Here is a 20682-nt window from a genome sequence, read left to right as displayed (position 1 = left end):
CTATTAATACCCAACTCTGACTGGAAATTTTAGTCTTCTCTATCAATATGATGGTTTTTACCCATTTTAGATTAGCTATTGAGGTTACAAGAATATGTTTTAGAAATGAGAACAGTATTTAATACTCATACTTTAATTTTGATGCCTGGAATAAGTAAGGGGAAGAATTTCAATTGTGAGTTACTGAAAGAGTATGGGGCATCTCATCAAATAAATTAAAATACTTGCCAGGATCACCCCCATGAGGCATGTAAACTGTGTGTGGTCTTCCACCAATATAGACTTGAGTTCTGTTCAAAAGGATGATAAATTTGAAATTAGTGAGGCTTATTTTGAAAATAAATTTATCATTGGAGTTATTTTATTTCATTAGATTACATTTATGTAATGTTCTATTACCATTGCTTTATCACATATTAAATTCTCCTTATATTTATCCATCAGGAGACTTAAAGTGTTTGATTAAGGATATGGTAATAAAATTAAAATTAATGAAATGTCATTTAAAATTTCAGTAAGTTAGCAATAGAATTAACAACTGCTAATTTACTTCTCCACATCTTCTCTCAGTAGGATGTAAACTATGTGAAGGCAAGGATTTATCTTTTCTTGCTATAATTATGTCCCTAGTGACAACCACATTACATAAGGCATAATAAATACTCAGTAAATATTTACTGAAACAGATGAGAGTCAAGGAGGCATTGAGTACATGAACAGTTAAACATTTATGTTATCTGACATTTGGAACTTTAAAAAGTGCTTTAACTTAGAAGCATATCTGCTAGATAATAAGACCATTAGATCAGATGTAATAATCAATATTTTAATGCCCCATTACTCATTCATTTTTTAATTGAAAAATGGATGTTTCTGGAACCCAAGAAGAATCTTTGTATTATGAAGCACAATAAGTCCTTAACACAAATTTCCCTAACAGGATGCAGTTCTCACGGAATTAATAAGATTTCCAAAATTAACAGATGTTTAGAAGAAAAGCTATGACAAATCTAGACAGTGTGTTAAAAAGCAGAGATAACTACACTGACAAAGGTCTGTGTAGTTAAAGCTGTTGTTTTTCCAGTAGTCATGTACGGATGTGAAAGTTAGACCATAAAGAAGACTGAGCACCGAAGAATGATGCTTTTGAAGTGTGGTGCTGGAGAAGACTCTTGAGAGTCCCTTGGACAGCAAGATCAAACCAGTCAATCCTAAAGGCAATCAACCCCGAATATGCATTGGAAGGATTGATGCTAAAACAGAAACTCCAATACTTTGGCCACCTGCTGCAAAGAGCCAACTCATTGGTAAAGACCCTGAGGCTGGGAAAGATTGAGGACAAGAGGAGAAGGGGGAGACAGAGGATGAGACGGTTGGATGGCATCACTGACTCAATGGACCTGAGTTTGCGCAAGCTCCGGGAGATGGTGAACGACAGGAAAGCCTGGTGTGCTGCAGTCCATGGGGTCACAAAGAGTCAGACACGACTTAGTGACTGTAAAACAACAGATCTCTAAATGAAAACAAAAAAAGAAGAGATAGATAGCAGGTGAATAGCAGAGCAAAACCAGAATGAGGGCAGTTGTTGGCCCATATTTACAGGGGTTTCAAAGCTTTCATTCAAACTGCAGAAGCTTCAGTGATGGATATTTGCTCGGGCCCCTATTCTCTTGTGGGAATAATCAGCCGCTTCACTGATAAGCAACTATGCAAAAAAGTGATGACACTTATAAAAGACCAGGGCCTAGGGGAAAATATAGGTATTTTTTTTTAAAAAGCAACAAGTTTGTTACAGCCTCTTGCCACAAATGTAATGTACACTTTTTGGTTCTTCTTTCTGGGTATATTTTTGTAATGAGATGTAAAGAATAAGGAATTATCTTCTATCTTACTGTTTCTTTTTTCCTTATATGTTAATAAGAAGAGGATAAAAAGTCTCATAGCCAGAAAAATACAAAGTCCTGGACAAATTAGTGGTCTTAAGTAAGCGAACAGAACATTTGGCCAACACTTATTTTTTCATACAGGCACATTTTACTTACAGACGGGCCTATTAATGAGCCTCTGCCTTATCTATGGATCTTTCTATCTTGTCTATGGGTTCTTCTTGAAAAAGGCACACAAACTGAAGAAAGAAAATAATATTGTGTTGGCTTAAAGGAGAATGGAGAAAAGCTTCTCAAAGTGTATGGACTATGAAAATATTTTTCATACCGTTTGTGAACTCCTTTTGAAAAAGTTACTTGAAAATACACTCCAGCAAAAGACAAAAATAATGAATTCTAAAAAAAGGAAGATATGGGATTAAAAAAGTTCTTCTAACTCAGTAGAGCAGTGAAAAGAAACTAATTTTTGTAAATTATAACAGGAAGTCAGAGGACTTTTAAAAGAATATTTATAATAAGAAAATGAACATATTTTACCAAATACTAAATGAGTAAACCAGTCCATTCTGAAGGAGATCAGCCCTGGGATTTCTTTGGAAGGAATGATGCTAAAGCTGAAACTCCAGTACTTTGGCCACCTCATGCGAAGAGTTGACTCATTGGAAAAGACCCTGATGCTGGGAGGGATTGGGGGCAGGAGGAGAAGGGGATGACAGAGGATGAGATGGCTGGATGGCATCACTGACTCAATGGACATGAGTCTGGGTGAACTACGGGAGTTGGTGATGGACAGGGAGGCTTGGCGTGCTGCGATTCATGGGGTCGCAAAGAAGTCGGACACGACTGAGTGACTGAACTGAACTGAAGTGACTGAAATGAGTAATCACAGTGTTAGGAATAAAGATACATGTGTCCTGTGTCCTTTTTGTCAAGAAATAATAAAGGTAGCTAAAACTCCAGGAAATCCAAAAGCTGTATAAGAAAGTTACAATTCAAGCTGAAATGTATCAGGATTTTGAGAAATGGAGAGTAAAGAAAGAGACTATTTGGTTGGAACACTAGGTAATTCTTTGTTAAGCAATACAGGTTTGTGACATAGAATTACCTTTTGACTGAGCGACTTTACTTTCACTTTTCACTTTCATGCATTGGAGAAGGAAATGGCAACCCACTCCAGTGTTCTTGCCTGGAGAATCCCAGGGACGGGGAAGCCTGGTGGGCTGCCGTCCATGGGGTCGCACAGAGTCAGACACGACTGAAGTGACTTAGCATAGCATAGCATATTTCCACTTCAGTTCTTTCCTAACCATTATTTGCACAATCACAATGTGTTTTATTCTTTTTAATAGTTAAAAAAAATTTAGATTCAAATTATAGAGTAAGTATTTCAAGATATAAATAAAGTTACAGAACAGAATGCAAATACTACACACTGAAAAAAGTCAAATGAGTGAGAAGGCTTACTGAATTTAGGAGTTAGAGAGAGAAGAAGACAAATAGAAGGAAACAGGTTTCCAGATTTTCTGATCTTAATTAACAGGAAAAGTATTGATAGGTAGAGAAATAGAGGGCTAAGTAGATTACTCAAAGTAAAAAAGATGGCCAACAGAAGAAATATTAGAAATCTTAACAGCTAGTAGTGAACAAGGATAGTTACAATTCTAAAATAGCAAAATAATAATATCCTGTAACAGTGAAAAACAAAAAGAAATATGGATCGTGCAAGATACATTTTTCAGTTTTCATGATGGGGAGCAGATAGATAATATCTAAAGTCAATAAATCATGAAAAAGAGAAAAAGCCATATTGTTCAAAGACTTGGAGTTAACCAAAAGAAGAACCACAAATAGAATCACACTAAAAGGATTGCTTTTGGAGAGGAGGTGTCAGAGGTGGAGTGGGGAGTGGGAAAATTAAACTTTTTATTTGACAATTTTCTGTACTTTTCGAAAAAGTGATGTGCCCTTATCATATGGATACATGTATTATTTTTATTACATGAAAAAGGTAAACCATTCCTTGATTACTAGCTCATTCTCTTCAGTGATATTATCCCAAAGTGTTTTCTTACTAAGGATAAAATGAACATACCTCTGTAGGTAATATTGATAAATGCAGAATTGACAAATGAACGCTATAACCATGATTGCAAGGAGTAGAAGCATCAGGAATCCAAACATGTCAACTGAAATGAATGAAAAGAACTATATTTTAAGCCGATAGAAGGTTAATTTCTCATAGTTTCATCATTTCTACTACCACGCAGTCTAATTCTTAAATACAAATTCACAGGTCATTGTTAAAAATTATACAGTACCATACATTATACACTCCAATAAAACCATCTTTAACGCAATCGTCACTAACATCTGAAAATAATCTGGGTTGCTAAAAAATGTTCTTTATCTCCCTGGTGGCTCAGACAGTAAAGAATCAGCCTGCAATGCAGGACACCTGGTTTGATCCCGGGGTTGGGAAGACTCCCTGGAGAAGAGAATGGCAACCCATTCCAGTATTCTTGCCTGGAGAATTCCACGGACAGAGGAGGCTGGGAGGCTACAGTCCATCATGTCAGAGAGTCAGACGCGACTGAATGACCAACAGTACTTTCATCTCTAGATTGGTAAACCATTAGGCCACTAGCTTATTTTTTTCCTTTATCTCTAAACTCATTCCCAGGCGATATCTCAACAGAAAGAAAAAAAAAAAAAAGATCCTTCAGGCTACTATTTCTGTACAAATACAAATAGTGGGTAGTGGGGGATGGTTTATTGTTTGAGTTTCAAGAGTTCCTTATCAAAAAGACAAGCAACATTTGCTGGGAAATCAGATCTCCAGCACTTGGAAACTTTATCTCCTCTCAATACTATTTAACTTATCAGCCTGGTGTACCTGAAAAATGAAACCAGAGGGCAGAAGATGAAGTAGGAGCCTAGGGGTTCCCCATTCATACTAAATACACAAAGTGTCACTCACTCATATCAGCTCTTTGCAACAAACAATTATGAATTCAATTTACCTGATGGTATCTGAAGAAAACATGGGTTTGTGAGAAAAATTTGTAATCTTTCACTTTAATTAAAAAAAATACAATATTACAGATATAATTTAAAGATTCTTTGATGATTGAGATGAGTTTAGTTCTAGGGAATCATTCTTTTTGATTGGCAATTCTCAGTATTAAACACATTAGCTGAGAAAATATAAATTATAATAACACCACTGGGATCAGTATGTCCTCATCCCCAGGATTAGCTTATAAGAAACTCCTGGAGTTCCTAAAGCAACTTAAGAACACAATCCTCCTTTCACTGAGTTATAGTCATTGTATATAGGAGTATTTTAGGGATGAAATTTGAAGTATTTAACAATTGGTAAGGTAAGCTGACAGAGAAGGCAATGGCACCCCACTCCAGTACTCCTGCCTGGAAAATCCCATGGATGGAGGAGGCTGGTGGGCTGCAGTCCATGGGGTCGCTGAGGGTCGGACACGACTGAGCAACTTCACTTTCACATTTCACTTTCATGCATTGGAGAAGGAAATGGCAACCCAGTCCAATATTCTTGCCTGGAGAATCCCAGGGACGGGGGAGCCTGCTGGGCTGCTGTCTATGGGATTGCACAGAGTCGGACACGACTGAAGCGACTTAGCAGCATCAAGGTAAGCTGAACTCCAGTACTTTGGCCACCTTATGCGAAGAGTTGACTCATTGGAAAAGGCCCTGATGCTGGGAGGGATTGGGGGCAGGAGGAGAAGGGGACGACAGAGGATGAGATGGCTGGATGGCATCACTGACTCGATGGACGTGAGTGTGGGTGAACTCCGGGAGTTGGTGATGGACAGGGAGGCCTGGCGTGCTGCGATTCATGGGGTCGCAAAGAGTCGGACATGACCGAGTGACTGAACTAAACTGAACTGAAGGTAAGGCACCCACCAATCAGAATAAAGGTTGACCTAGTTTGGAAGCTAGTTTGGAGAAGGAAATGGCAACCCATTCCAGTGTTCTTGCCTGGAGAATCCCAGGGACAGGGGAGCCTGATGGGCTGCCATCTATGGGGTCGCACAGTCGGACACGACTGAAGCGACTTAGCAGCAGTAATTTGGAAGCTGGCTGGAAGCAATGAGGGGAAACAGAACTGAACAGATTTGCTGTATTTTAATAAAGTAAATATAATAGTTTTTCAACTTTAGCAAATCAGTAGTGTTTGCAAGTCTGTTATTAAAAAGTGCATAAAAATTCAAATAAGGACAACTCACCTTGACAGTTTAACCAAAATGAACAACTGACAGGACACTCAGAATTTGGAAAACAAATTTTTTTGCAAGCCTTTTCTTCACTGCACCAAAAACACTGTTTGGAAGGAAAAAAAAAGTATAATAATCACAATCTCAGTAACTTTCTGGTACTAGTTTGATAAGTATTCAATTTATAACAGCCATCATCATCATCATCATCATATTATTATTATTTGTAGTTGATGCTGCTGGTGGTCTGCTCAGATCTGCTTTACCAGGCCCAAACACACAAACCCAGCTGCAGTGTGTGGTGACAGACAGTGGCTCAAGCTGCCCTTTTTCTTGCATTGTCCTCATGGATAGGTACCAACTTGCCTCTGAGGTTACTTCCACCTCCATCAGTAACTGACAGGTATGTTGTGTTGTTGCATGGGTGTGCTCAGTCACATCCAACTCTTTGTGACCCCATGGACTGTAGCCTGTCAGGCTTTTCTGTCCATGGGATTCTCCAGGCAAGAATACTGGAGTGGGTCGCCATGCTCTCCTCCAGGGGATCTTCCCGACCCAGGGATCAAACTCATGTCTTCTGCATTGGCAGGTGGACTCCTCATCACTTGAGCCACTGTGCGTTGCCAACTGACAGGTACACGGGGTTCTGAGTGATGGGTTTGCTTGCCTCAAGGCAGGCACCAATCTGCTATATAACCTTTTGCCCCAGAGCTGCCCAGGGTTCAGGCCAAGTATAGGCTTTGGCCGAGATCACATCTTAGCTTGGCTCTTGTCCCTTAGTTTCTCTGAGTCCCTTACTCCTTCATATTAATAATTTTGCTGAACAGCAGTCACTCAAGGAATCACATGTTCCTGGATTCTTTCTCAGGCTCTGTGGTTGTTAGATTGTGTGAGTGTACTCAGTCACGTCTGACTCCTTTCGACCCCATGAACTATAGCCCACCAGGCTCCTCTGTCCATGGGATTCTCCAGGCAAGAATACTGGAATGCCATTTCCTCCTCCAGGGCATCTTCCCAACCCACAGATCAAACCTGAGTCTCTCGCGTCTCTTGCATTGATTGGCACATGAATTTTTACCACTGAGCCACGTGGGAAGCCCTAGTGAACTAACACATTACTTCACAGAGCATTAATAAGGATTTCAGTAGATAGGTTGCTTTTTGGCCCCTTTCTCGAACACTCTTTCCTATCTCCCTTGTCTGCAGCACTCTCACTTTCCTCTGGGGATTCCTCTTCTACTATACATGGGCCTGGAGGTGCTGTCAACCAGCCTTGCCTTGGCCCCTTCCCCTTTTTGTTCTCTGGTGGTTGATGATCATTCGTAAATAGGAAAGCTGAATTCTAAGTCCCTTGTTGAAGTAAGTAAAAGCAAGGTATAACGGTGGCAAGCACTGATGGGAGATTAGACCAGAATCTAGAAGAATAAAAAGAAAAAAAAAGATAAGGACAGCAGAGTGGTAAAAATGGCTGTCACTTACATAAGGCTTACCACGTGACAGGCACTATTCTGAGCCCTGTATATGTATTAAGTCACTTCACACTCATGACAACCCTATAAGCTATGGACTGTTATGTCCACTTTATAGAGGAGCAGAAGGTGGCACAGAGCAGTCCAGCAACTCACATGAAGTCACACATCTAGTAAATAGGGAAGCGTAGGTTCTAACGCAACCAATCTGATTCTATGCTGGTAACCAATCCTATGAGACTGCTCCCAGACCCCTCCCAATCTCCTCCTGCTGGATATCCTGAGACCAGCAGGATATACATTCCAATGTAAAAAGTCACTCCTTAGATGGCAACCCACTCCAGTATTCTTGCCTGGGAAATTCCATGGACAGAGGCGCCTGGAGGGCTACACTCCATGGACTCCCAAAGAGTAGGACACAACTGAACAACGAACACTTTTCAGACACTTCCTGAGAACAAGAGATACATCACAGGTCAGCTTTCGTTTCGTGTTAGCCAAGATCAAAGGTCAAGTGAAGGTAAGTTTCAGATTGAAATCATTTAGGCTAAATGGGTCCTGTCCTCTTGGACTTTTGCTTAAAGACTGGAACTTCAAGGTCAAGGGCTAGAATCAAAGATTACACTGTGGAGACTTCAGGCCTTGGTCATTAGATCTTGAAGTTTCTAAGTTCATGCCATCTAGCAGGGTTTTTGTTTTGTTTGGGCTGAGCTGCGTCTTCATCATGCTGCACAGGTTTCTATTCTGGTGGCTTCTCTGGTTGTGGTGAACGGGTTCCAGGGCAACCCAGCAGTTGTAGCACAGGGGCTTATTTCCTCGGCGGCATGTGGGATCTTCCTGGACCAGGGATCGAACCCATGTCTCCTGCATTGTCAGGCAGAGTCTTAAATGCTGGACCATCAGGGCAGCTCTAGCAGGGTTTTATGGGAGATGAGTTGCCAGGAAAAACCTGAACCTGTCAGAGAGGAGCTTGTGGTCACTCAGCACCAGGCTGGTGCCCTGGCCCCGGACACCAGGTTCACAGCATGTGAGCTTCTAAGGCAGTGCAGCCCCCAGAAGAGACTTTCTCCCCTGCCCCTCTCTTTGATAGGAGCTTAGGGAACAGTGGAAGAGGGAGCTGCTTTGCAGGTTGAGCCGGGGGGTCGGGGGTGGCGGGGCGGGTGGCAGCCAGACTGGGTGATCAATAACTTACTGCCTGGTCAGGGAAATTCCACGAATATCTGCACATTTCCCTGAGATTCCAAAGTTATAGCTGGGTGGGAGTGGGAGGCAATAACTGACAATGATTCTGAATAATTCCAATTTTACTTGAAGGCTAGATGCATTATTTTGCCAGGAGCATTTTTTAAAATGTAGGGATGAGGAAGATAGAATATGTGCCTCCTAAAGGTCAAAGGATGAAACAGGCGCCTAAGGTAGTTTCTTTGTTTCCTGTCTGCCTAGACTTCTTCACCACCCTGCTTCCTCTGCTAACCGTACCCTCTTTCCTTTGTGGAGCTCTTCCCCAACTTTCTGGGGTGCTACAGCAATCAGCCAGCTTCGCTCCACCACTTTCTTCCTACTGGAATCACCGGATGCGGGTGATGGTACCCAGAGCAGCTGGTTCCTCTGGCCCAGTAACTAGTGCTGAACCGGACAGGAGAGACAAGTAGGGTTGATCAGAATCTTCCGGGGAATTGTATAGACATTGGGAGAGATCTGCTAAGAGCCTGCCTCTTCCCCGGCTCTCTGGAATGTTCATTCACCATAGAACACAATGAGGTCAGTGGCTCAGCGGTAAAGAATCCGCCTGCAGTGCAAGAGACACAGGAGACTTGGGTTCGATTCCTGGGTTGGGAAGATCCCCTGGAGGAGGGCATGGCAACCCAAACCAGTATTCCTGCCTGGAGACTCCCATGGACAGAGGACCCTGGCGGGCTACAGTCCATAGCATGGCAGAGTCATACATGACTGAAGCGACTGAGTACATCCAGAGGGAGGCAGAGCTGGGGGATAAAAAGAAAGAGAGGAAATGTGAATAACAGCCTTTTAGACTCAGCTGTGTGTAAAGTCAAGGCCACCCTGGACTTACCAGTTTTGTGAGTCAATATATTCTCTTTTGATTAAATTAGTTTGAGCTGGGTCACTTATCACAAAAAGATCTAATTCCTTAACTGAGGCTAAAAAGTCTTCAAAGAGCAGAACTTCAAATTACCCAGAAGAACTGCAGAATATATTCAACCTCTCTAAATTACTAATGCATAATTTAGGACAACTTACAGGATTTTTTTTTCCTGTAGCTAAGGAAGATGACCTGTATAAACACAAAGCCATGCCAACCAGAGACCCTTCAGAGAGTGACAAGTGAGAAGTCAGCTAACAGACTTTAGACTGATGGATAATATCATTAGAATGGAAAAAAATGCAGAGAGGAGAAAGGTACTTACTGTGCAAAGAGGGATTTCATAGTAGTGGACATAGAGAGGATAAAGAGTATTTACTAATTATTTAAGGCCAAGCGTTAGAGATAATAGAGGTTAGATTACACTGATATAAATAGCATTGTTTTCTATAATTTTATTCTTTTATTTACTTTTGACTGTACTGGGTCTTTATTGCTGCATAGGCTTTTCTCTGGTTTTGGCGAACGGGAGCTACTCCAGTCGCAGTGCTCAGGTTTCCCATTGTGGTGACTTTTCACAGTCTCTGGGGGTGCGTGGGCTCAGTAATTGTGGCTCCCAGGCTCTAGAGCACAGGCTCAATAGTTGTGGTGCAGGGTTAGTTGCTCCGTGGCATGTGGGATCTTCCCGCATCAGGGATTGAATCTGGGTGTCTCCTGCATAGGCAGGCAGATTCTTTACCACTGGGGGCTGGCAAGGAAGCCCTAAAGTATTGTTTTCTAGAGGCTGAAAATTTAACTAGCAGACATAATATGTCCACTCTATTTAAAAAAAAAATGTCTCTAAGTGGAAAAATATAATTTTGAAAGGAGTGGAACAGATAATAAATGTGATAGTAGTTCATAAGAGAAAGTACTCACTCCTAGTTGATTAACTACATAAGATTTCTTTCAGAAAATAGGAAGAATTTGTCTGAGTTTTGAAGAATAGGTAAAAATCTATATAGGAAGGGAGGGCTTTAGACACAGAAGCTATGGTAGAATAAAGAACAGGTTTCAGCAATAAATGCTGGAGAGGGTGCAGAGAAAAGGGAACCCTCTTACACTGTTGGTGGGAATGCAAACTAGTACAGCCACTACGGAGAACAGTGTGGAGATTCCTTAAAAAACTGGAAATAGAACTGCCAGCAATCCCACTGCTGGGCATACACACTGAGGAAACCAGAATTGAAAGAGACACGTGTACCCCAATGTTCATCGCAGCACTATTTACAATAGCCAGGACATGGAAGCAACCTAGATGTCCGTCAGCAGACGAATGGATAAGAAAGCTGTGGTACATATACACAATGGAGTATTACTCAGCCATTAAAAAGAATGCATTTGAATCAGTTCTGATGAGGTGGATGAAACTGGAGCTTATTATACAGAGTGAAATAAGCCAGAAAGAAAAACACCAATATAGTATACTAATGCATATATATGGAATTTAAAAGATGGTAACGATGACCCTATATGCGAGACAGCAAAAGACACACAGATGTAAAGAACAGTCTTTTGGACTCTGTAGGAGAGGGCGAGGGTGGGATGATTTGAGAGGGTAGCGTTGAAACGTGTATATTATCACATGTGAGGTGGATTGCTGGTCCAGGTTCTATGCATTGAGACAGGGTACTCAGGGCTGGTGCACTGGGATGACCCTAGAGGATGGGATGAGGAGGGAGGTGGGAAGGGGATTCTGGATAGGGAACACAAGTGAGTCCGTGGCTGATTCATGTTGATGTTTGGCAAAAACCACTACACTATTGTAAAGTAATTAGCCTCCAATTAATAATAATAAAAAAAAGAACATGTTTCAGGCTTCCCTGGTGGTTCAGTGGTAAAGAATTTGCCTGCCTGTGCAGGAAACACAGGTTCGATCTCTGATCCAGGAAGATCCCACATGCCTGAGAGCAACTAAGCCCCTGCACCACAACTGCTGAGCCCGGGAGCCTAGAGCTCACAGCGTCAAGGGCTCTGCAGAGCCCATGTGCCACAACCGCTGAGAGCCCCAACGCCCTGGAGCCTGTGCTCCACAACAGGAGAAGCCAGCATAGGGTGAAGCCTGAGCGCCACCACGAGACCGTAGCCCGTGCACTCCACAACCAAAGAGAAGCCCAAGCAGCAACGGAGGCCCAGCACAGCCCAAGACAAACCAGTAAAGTTATGTATACAAAAGAAAAGGCTTCCATAGTGGTGGGAGTGAGATTTGTCATCGTGGGATTTTGTGGAATTATTGGGAAAGGCAAACTTTTCTCAAGTGGAGATGGACTTTGAACCAGACTAAAGAGTGTGTTTTTTCTTTTCTTTTTAAAAATTGAATTATACTCTGTGGGAGAGGGCGAGGGTGGGACGATTTGGGAGAATGGCATTGAAACATGTATATTATCATAAGTGAAACAGACCGCCAGTCCAGGCCGATGCATGATACAGGATGCTTGGGGCTGGTGCACTGGGATGACTCTGAGGGATGGGATGGGGAGGGAGGTGGGAGGGGGGTTCAGGATGGGGAACACATGTCCCCCGTGGAGGAGTCATGTCAACGTATGGCAAAACCACTACAGTATTATAAAGTAATTAGCTTCCAATTAAAATAAATAAATTTATATTTAAAAATAATAAATAAAATTGAATTATAATTTTTTCAAACAAAAATTATTTTGCTTTTGAAGTATAATTTTCTAGAAGGAAGTACATGTTCACACTAAGTTTTTCCTTTATTTCTAGGTTCTCAAGGAATGGTGTGAAATGCAGAAATACATCTTAATAACTGTGACCAGTCATTCCTATTATTAAAGAACTGTGTAAATGAAGTTTGGTATACCTTTTAGACTACAACTGTAAATTACATGACTTTATAATACTCCCAAGACAATTTCTTCATATAAAAGTTAACTTACTTTCTTTCTGTTTATACATGATTGACAATCATTCTTTGCAGTACATTCTGAAAAAAAAATTAAGTACAAAAATATAAATATTTTTGTTGCTTGATTTTAGATAAAATGCATTTTGTTAAGTCATTCCTGTTTCATGGCAAATGTATCCATACCTGCAGCATTTTCCTTTATTATTTTCATAAGTCTAGACACTTTCTCATTGATACTATTTAAACCCTAACTCCTTACTTTCTCCTCTTAAACTCAGAAAAAAATGAGATAGCACCATCCAACTTTGATGAGACAAGTAAAGTTCTAAAAAATAACCTCCCTCTCCTACACTAACTCCCTGGTCCCACCAGACATCGAAGGCTACGCCTCTGAAGCAAATTGGACTAATCCCACACTGCACTCACCGATCCAAGGAAAAGGAATCTGACAAAGTCAGACCAATCAGAAGCCTCCTTCCATGATTTACAGATTGGAACTTGAGGGTTAGAGATCTCCAATTCTTCAAAATTTTAAATAGGGTTTTTATCTTTGTGTAATTATAAAAGTGATACATATTCAATATAAGAAATAAGGATACATAAAAATCAAAAGTCAGCTGAAATCCCACCATCCAGAGAAATTCTGATGCTTCATCTTATTTTAAACAAATTATCACCATGATCTAAATTTGAATTTTGCCATCATTACAGAGGACTGCAACCATTAAATCTTAAATTTTTAAATAGTTAAAAATCTTAAATCTAGTCAGAGACTAGAATCTTCTCTCCTTTCCTCTTGTTTGCATTTTGGCATGACTCAGACCTTTACTTTTCATGACGTTTCCATCGTTTTCCAAATCTATTTGCTCCTTATGGCCTCATTCCTTTCTCTGCAGCCTGCACTTCAGGTCAGGGAATGAGCTGATCTGGGTCCATCTTAGAGATTTAGACGAAGTATTTGTAGAACTAACCAGTGGTCCTTCTTGTAGTCTCTCTTCCTATTACTGAAAAACCAATGAAGGGCAGCTGACCTACATGACCATCGGCTACATGAAGCAATGAGTTCTTTCCTTCTTTTCCTCCGTGCCTGAAGAAAGAGACACCAGCTATTTCCACAGCATTCTCAGGGCCAGATTCTCCCTGTACTCTAAAGACTGGTTTTTGTGTGTATTTGTTTTCTATCTAGTCACTTCCGTCCTCCTGAATACATTTTCCTAATACCTGCAGCATCACTCTCTCCTAGTTCTCTTGGAATGTTTCTGGCCATTCTTTTTGAGTTTTTTGGTTGGTTCCATTTGCTCTAATTATGCCTAAAATGTTGCTATTCCATAAAGTTCCATCCTTGGTCTTCTTCTCTTCTTCCATGAGGGATCACAATTTCAAATACCTAGAGACACCAGGCATCAAAATATATTATACTCCATATCAAAGGAAAAACTTTCTTTTTGATTGGCATTGCAAATAATTAATAACTAAAAAATTGAACAACTGAATCTGACAAGTTTATCTAGGATGAGTAAAAATATCTTTGGAATCAAAATTTTTTGATAAACAGGTAAGAGAAAAATTTAGGCAATGGATAACAAGATTTCATATATTACTATTCTCTAGACCACCTCTTTATATTTTATTTACTTTATTGATTTCTTATATAGGTATGTAAATTGAGTCCATGGGGTTTTTAATTTGTTAAGTGCTTTTTAAAGTTTCTATCAGCTTTGGCTAGAAAGTAGTTCTATTTCATAGTTTATATTTCAAAATTATATTGTTAGGTGAATAAAGATTCATAATATATCATCTCCATGTGTTGAGCTGTATGTCAGTATGGAATATTGCTTATTATTCTCCTTAAATGTTTTTTATTTAAATTCTGTTTTATCTAACTATGTTGCTATACTTGCTTTATTTTTCATTAGCATTTGCAGTGTATATGTTATTTCATCAATTTATTGTTTGTTCCTTTATTTCCTCTAGTCACACCCTGCAGTCACACCTGTTTCTGTTTCCTTAAAATTTTTTGAGATATGTTTTATATTCTTCTTTCTCTCATTGATTCATCAAGATCTACATTCTCCACCTATACAAGGATCTTAATGTGCTTTAACTTTCTTCCTTTCCCTTCCCACACCACTCCCCAGGAAGAAGTCATCTGGAATTTTAATAATTATTGGTTATCAATTATTATTAGACTATCAGTGCATTTACATTGCTATCAACTTGCAATCAATCATTTATAATTAATTCTGTTTCACTGGTTTCTTTGCTTACTACTCTTTTTTGAATCCCACATTTCCCCTTAGTTCATTTTCATTTTATTGAACAATATCCCTGGGCACACCTTTCTCAGAGAGGGTCTGTAGAGTGACAGAAGTCACTCTGACTATATATAAAATAGGTTATAACATAGGAGTCAGGTACCCAGGTGATAGAAAAGATTGAGAAATCTACCAGGAGGAAGACAGCGAAGACCCAGCTCACCCCAGATATCAGTACATGCTATGCTAGAGGGCAGAGGAAGGAGGCAGCTACCAGAATCCAATATAATAAGTATATGTAGAGTCTGCATGACAGATATTCTTGGTGCGTTCACCATTAGCAGAAATAAACAAATATATACTACAGAAATAAAGAGAAAACCTGCAAGCCTTGCCTCATTTTCAAATATGTAGCCTTCATTTTATTTTCTTGGAGAGACCTGACTTTTCATCTCATTCTGACTTTGAGATCTGTTTCTCCTTTGGTGGTTTCCTAGCTCAGCCCTTGTGGGGGAGATTGTCATCTGTTCCTTGAGTTATGCTTTCTTCTAGGACAGTTTATCTGTTTTTCTGCATGTGACCATACGTGTGTGCTCAGTCACTCAGTTGTGTCTGTTTGCAACCTCATGGACTGTACCCCACCATGCTCCTCTGCCCATGGAATTTTCCAGGCAAGAATACTAGAGAACAAGTTGCCATTTCCTCTTCCAGGGGATCTTCCCAATCGAGGACTCAAACCCACATCTCCTGCATGGTAGGCGGGTTCTTTGCTGTTGAGCCACCTGGGAAGCCCATGTGACCATGTGCTCCTTCACTATCTACTGTTAGCTGTGCAGTGTTTGCTTAGGTTCTATATTGTCCATTTTCACCTTACTAATGCTTTGACAGCTTCTTTCAGAACTTCCATGTGTGCTGACATAGTATAAGTGACATCTTGGCCACCTTACCACTGTCCTTGAAAATTTTCTTCTGACAAACTAGTTTTACCATATTTTATGGTGGCACTACTGGTAAAGAGTCCACCTGCAAATGCAGGAGATGCAAGAGATGCAGGTTTGATTCCAGGGTCAGGAAGAACCCCTGGAGTAGGAAATGGCAACCCATTTCAGTATTCTTGCCTGAAAAATTCCATGGACAGAGGAGCCTGGTGGACTATTGTCCATGGGGTTGCCAAGAGTTAGACACGACTGAATGGCTGAGCACACACACAACAGCACATTCTTCTCACTTGGCCGTTCTGAGCATTTGACAAAGGGAGAACTCACGTGAGCCTGTGCCACCAGACTTTGTTATGGTATCTGGACTCTGTACTCTCTTCTGAGCTTTTGTCTTTTTTCCATTGCAGGGTTCACTCTAGCTAATTGCTAAAATTGCTCATTTTCAAACAGGGGATATCTTTGAATTGTAGATCTGCTCCCTAAATCCAGTGTGTAGCCCAGGAACTTGTGTTTCCATCAGAGTCAGATCCATTGTTCAATTTCTCTGTTTTCCTTATTTCTTCTCTGTAACTATTTCTCTGTTCTTCAGAACAGGGTGAAAAATAGGACACCCAATCAGTTTGCATCTCTCTAGATCCGGGAGTACTAATAAACATTTTTGGAATTTAGTGACTGGGTCATTTCTAAGGGGTGATGGTGGCATTTGGAGTGTTGCCATGCTGTGCTGTTCTGTTCTGATCCAGAGTCTTCTATTTCTTTCCATGCTTCCCCTTTGTTGTCTGACTGCTCCCAGTAAGAGAACTTCTCTAGAGTTTAGTATTTTTGTTCACTCATTAGGTAATAGAGAAGAAGATTCTTAATCCAAAGTACCAAGAGCAAACTAGAACTTCTTCAGATATTGCTTACTAAACTCTCAAATGTAAGTGAACATCAGGGTTAAAAGCTCTGGGGATCAAAGTAACCCACTTAGTAGGAGATCTCACTTGATGTGGGATCATTCACAGAGTGCCGTGGGTACCTGTGGGAAGGTCTATCACTCGGAGTGTTAGAAATGATGGAGGTGGAAATCTCCTGTGAGAGGTTAGAAGAGGTTTTGGAAGTGAAAGTATCATGTCTAAGAAACCATATGCTTATAAAAGGGGAAGGTTGAATGTGCTCAAAGGGGAAATTACCCCACGCTAAGAAGCCAACACTCAGGAGAGGCTCAGAAATAGGCTGAACCAGGTCCTCCCTCCAAAAGGGAAGTTGTTTTCTTAGAAACACTGACCAAGATTGGTCAGCCCCAGAACCAAGCTGGCTAGAAGACAAGACTGTCATCTATTTGCTGTTCAGTCACTCAGTTATTTCCAACTATTTGTGACCCCGTGGACTGCAGCACGCCAGATTTCCCTGTCCTTCACCATCTCCTGGAGCTTGTTCCAACTCCTGTCTGTTGAGTTGGTGATGCCACGCAACCATCTCATCTTCTGTTATCCCCTTCTCCTCCTGCCTTCAAGCTTTCCCAGCATCAGGGTCTTTTCTAATTGAGTCAGCTCTTCACATCAGGTGACCAATGTATTTATTGGAGCTTCAGCTTCAGCATCAGCCCTTCCAATGAATACCCAGGACTGATCTCCTTGAGTCTTCTCCAACACAGTTCAAAAGCATCAATTCTTCAGTGTTCAGCTTTCTTTATAGTCCAACTCTCACATCCATACATGACTACTGGAAAAACCCATAGCTTTGACTAGACAGACCTTTGTTGGCAAAGTAATGTCGCTGCTTCTTAATATGCTGTCTAGGTTTGTCATAGCTTTTCTTCCAAGGAGCATTCTTTTAATTTCATGGCTGTCATCTACGATTCTTGATTTATTTTTGTTTCCTCCCTTTTTGTTCTTCCTCAGTATTTTAACATGGTTTTCTAAAAAATTCTAGTATGACTCCAATTTGCTAGGAGACAAAGGGAAAGATTTGTTTCTACGTTCAGCCTATGTTTTTAGGCACTCTTTGTGGGGAGAATGTGGCAGGTGTGGTAAGAGAACATTGTTTCGCTTAAAGTATGTATAGGAATGATTGCGAGGTTAAGTGAGAAACATGTACATGCATGCTGAGTCACTTCAGTCGGGTCCGACTCTGTGTACAGGAGAGATGAAACCCAAGGAAGCAAGCCAGGTCTTCCGGTTCAGCTGCCCCCACCCCCCACCCTCTCAAAGGAACTTCTCACTTCAGGGCAAAGCTAAGAGCTTTCGGTTGGGTTTTAGGAAGGAAGACAAACTTGGTTATAGAAAGTATCTTTTTGACTCTGAAAACCAGAAAGCAGTAATTATTCTGTCTCAGTCTTCATAAAAATGGCAACCTTGGCTTTTACAGGGCATTTTCCAAGTAGTTCAAATCCTGTCCTTATTCTATCTATACATTTCCAGTTTAGGATACTGGAAACTTCATCTTCAGGTTCGTAAATTTAACTCAGTAAGGCTTTTAACATTTCAACATTTCTTCTGTTGGGGAGGGGAACCAAGGGAAGTCTCTAAACCAAAGTAATGACTTGACAAGACCCAAACTAAGAATTTATTAGTTAAGACTTTAAAACACTAAAAAAAGACTGTGTGAGTGCTTAGTCTTGTCTGACTCTGCGACCCCGTGGACTGCAGCCCTCCAGGCTCCTCTGTCCATGGGGATTCTCCAGGCAAGAATACTGCAGTAGGTTCCAATTTTCTACTCTAGGGAATCTTCCCAATCTTCCCAACCCAAGAATTGTCTCCTGCATTACAGGTGGATTCTTTACCATTTACCAGAGGCACCTGGGAAGACCCCAATTTAACTGGATTTCACCAAAAACGTGAAGATCTTTTAAAAATGTCTTCCCATTGTCAACTACAAATTGGCACTTGCCAAGGGCATTTGCCGTCTGCCTCTGAGGAGACTGAACACCCACTGAAGGAGTTCAGGGTGGAGTGAGGCACTCTGTGCTCCAAGGAATCTGGTGGGACAGGTCTTTAGATACTTAGATATTTTCACAAACTGATTTCATAATCCCAATCCTTACATCTCTTCATATATAGAAAAATCACTAAATCCCTTCATGGTGACATCAGCTCCTGGTGACTGGCAGAAAACCTCTTGTAAAGAAAGCATTTGATTGCATTGAGCTCCCCCTTCACCAAAACCTCATATATTGACCTTCCCCCACTGCCTCTTTGGAGTGGTCTCTCAGAGCTATCTGAGGTGCTGTCTCCCAGGCTGCAGTCCTTATTTTGCCCCTCAAAAACTTCATTAGTATCTCACATGTTGTGCATCTTTTTAGTCAACACCGTCAACACCCAAAGGCAACTTTAGAGATGTAAATTTCAGCCTTCCAGGAAGGCTGAAATATAAAAGCCATGGCACACGTGAAGCCTCTGGGCTCAGGACGGCTTACCTACCATCATCCATAGCTTTTGGTCTGTGCTTGTTCTTGTATCTGGAGATTTGGGGAAAGCTATTTTCTGAGAAGCTGATAAACAGTTGGATGAGAAAGAGAGAGATAAAAACTGGCAGGAGGATTTGGCTCCACGACCGCAGGCAGCACATAGCTCCTCGGACCTCGGTGCCACCAGTTGCTGGCCAGAGGGACTGTGGTAGGCATCAGGTACTTATTTGGACCTGCGGACCCACTCACGGACCATGAGCCATCCCAGCAGTCCCTTCCGAGGCAGCTCTTTCAGAGCCTTGGACTCCAGCAAAATTCACAGAATTTTAGTACCACTAATGTTCCAGCCAGAATGCAGAATGTTTGTCATGCAACGCTGGCCCGCCATGGTCACCACCTATGCTTTGTCCACTGGTCTCGATCGAAGTCCATTACCCTCCCAAACCCACAGCGTTTCCCTGCTGGGTTGTTGCTTTTGAAGAAGGCCTGAATTCTAAGCTCCACCATTCAATAGATAGAAAGCAGTAGCAGCTTTCTTCGCCTGCTTATTAGTTTTTATTTTTAAAGTGATGGGGAAAATATAACTAGTAGTTAAGATGCTGATGCTGGGAAAGATTAAAGGCAAAAGGAGAAGGGGCCAGCAGAGGATGAGATGGTTAGATAGCATCACCAACTCAATGAATACAAATCTGAGCAAACTCAGAGACAGCAGAGGTCTGAGGAGCCTGCCTGGCGTGCTGCAGTCCATGGGGTAGCAAAGAGTCGGACACGACTGAGCGACTGAACAACAAAGTCTGAACAATGACAAAGTCATAATGATATACTGGCAACAATATATGCTGTTCTTTTAAAATAATCTAGGTAAAAATGTCACGTTTCAGAAATAGAAATAGTATGGTTTAAAGGATAAGGCAAAATTTGTGAAGGTGGTTCCAGAATGACTGAAACTTGAGCAATATTGCCCCAGTGCCCAGGGGTATGGTGGGAAGGAACAGAGTATAGAGGCCTCTGCTTGATCAGGGTCTATCTTGTTGTTTCTTAAGTCTTTATTGAATTTGTTACAATATTGCATCTTTTTTTGTTTTGGTTTCATGGCCCCAAGGCATGTGGGATCTTAGTTCCTTATCCAGGGATCAAACTGAAGCCCCTGCTTTGGAATGTGAAGTCTTAACTGCCGGATCACCCAGGAAGTCTCTTATTTTTTAAAGCTGAATGATGGAGCTGTCCCATGGCCTCCTTGACACATTGATCAAGACTTCATGCTGAGGACGATGAATCCAGTACTGACAATAAAGATGGTGAGCGTGACCAGCACGGAGTCTCTTTTCCTCACCTCTCTGTAATGCAGAGGACAGATAGAGCTGTTAATATAATATGAAAAGTACTCATAAACTGACAAGATAAGGACAGAAGGAAAAACAATAGTCATTTCAGAAGAAGAAATAAATCCCTGCTGATCCTTTTGGACGCTGAATCAGACAATCCCTGGAATC

General features: G+C 41.1%; 1 long non-coding RNA gene across 1 annotated transcript; it reads right to left on the bottom strand.

Moving 5' to 3' along the window:
- Positions 1–227: 227 nt before the first annotated feature.
- LOC133245802 (uncharacterized) lies at positions 228–19524 on the bottom strand. Its single transcript, XR_009735772.1, has 5 exons — positions 19203–19524; positions 12640–12686; positions 6146–6239; positions 3979–4072; positions 228–290 (listed from the first exon to the last, which is right to left on the bottom strand). It is a non-coding gene; the product is annotated as an uncharacterized LOC133245802 (long non-coding RNA).
- Between the last annotated feature and the right edge of the window lie 1158 nt (positions 19525–20682).

The sequence above is a fragment of the Bos javanicus genome, chromosome 4 (assembly GCF_032452875.1).
Source record: "Bos javanicus breed banteng chromosome 4, ARS-OSU_banteng_1.0, whole genome shotgun sequence".
Taxonomy (NCBI): Eukaryota; Metazoa; Chordata; class Mammalia; order Artiodactyla; family Bovidae; genus Bos; species Bos javanicus.
The sequence above is the reverse complement of the archived record's forward strand: the minus strand, read 5'-3'. Positions and strand labels throughout refer to the sequence as shown.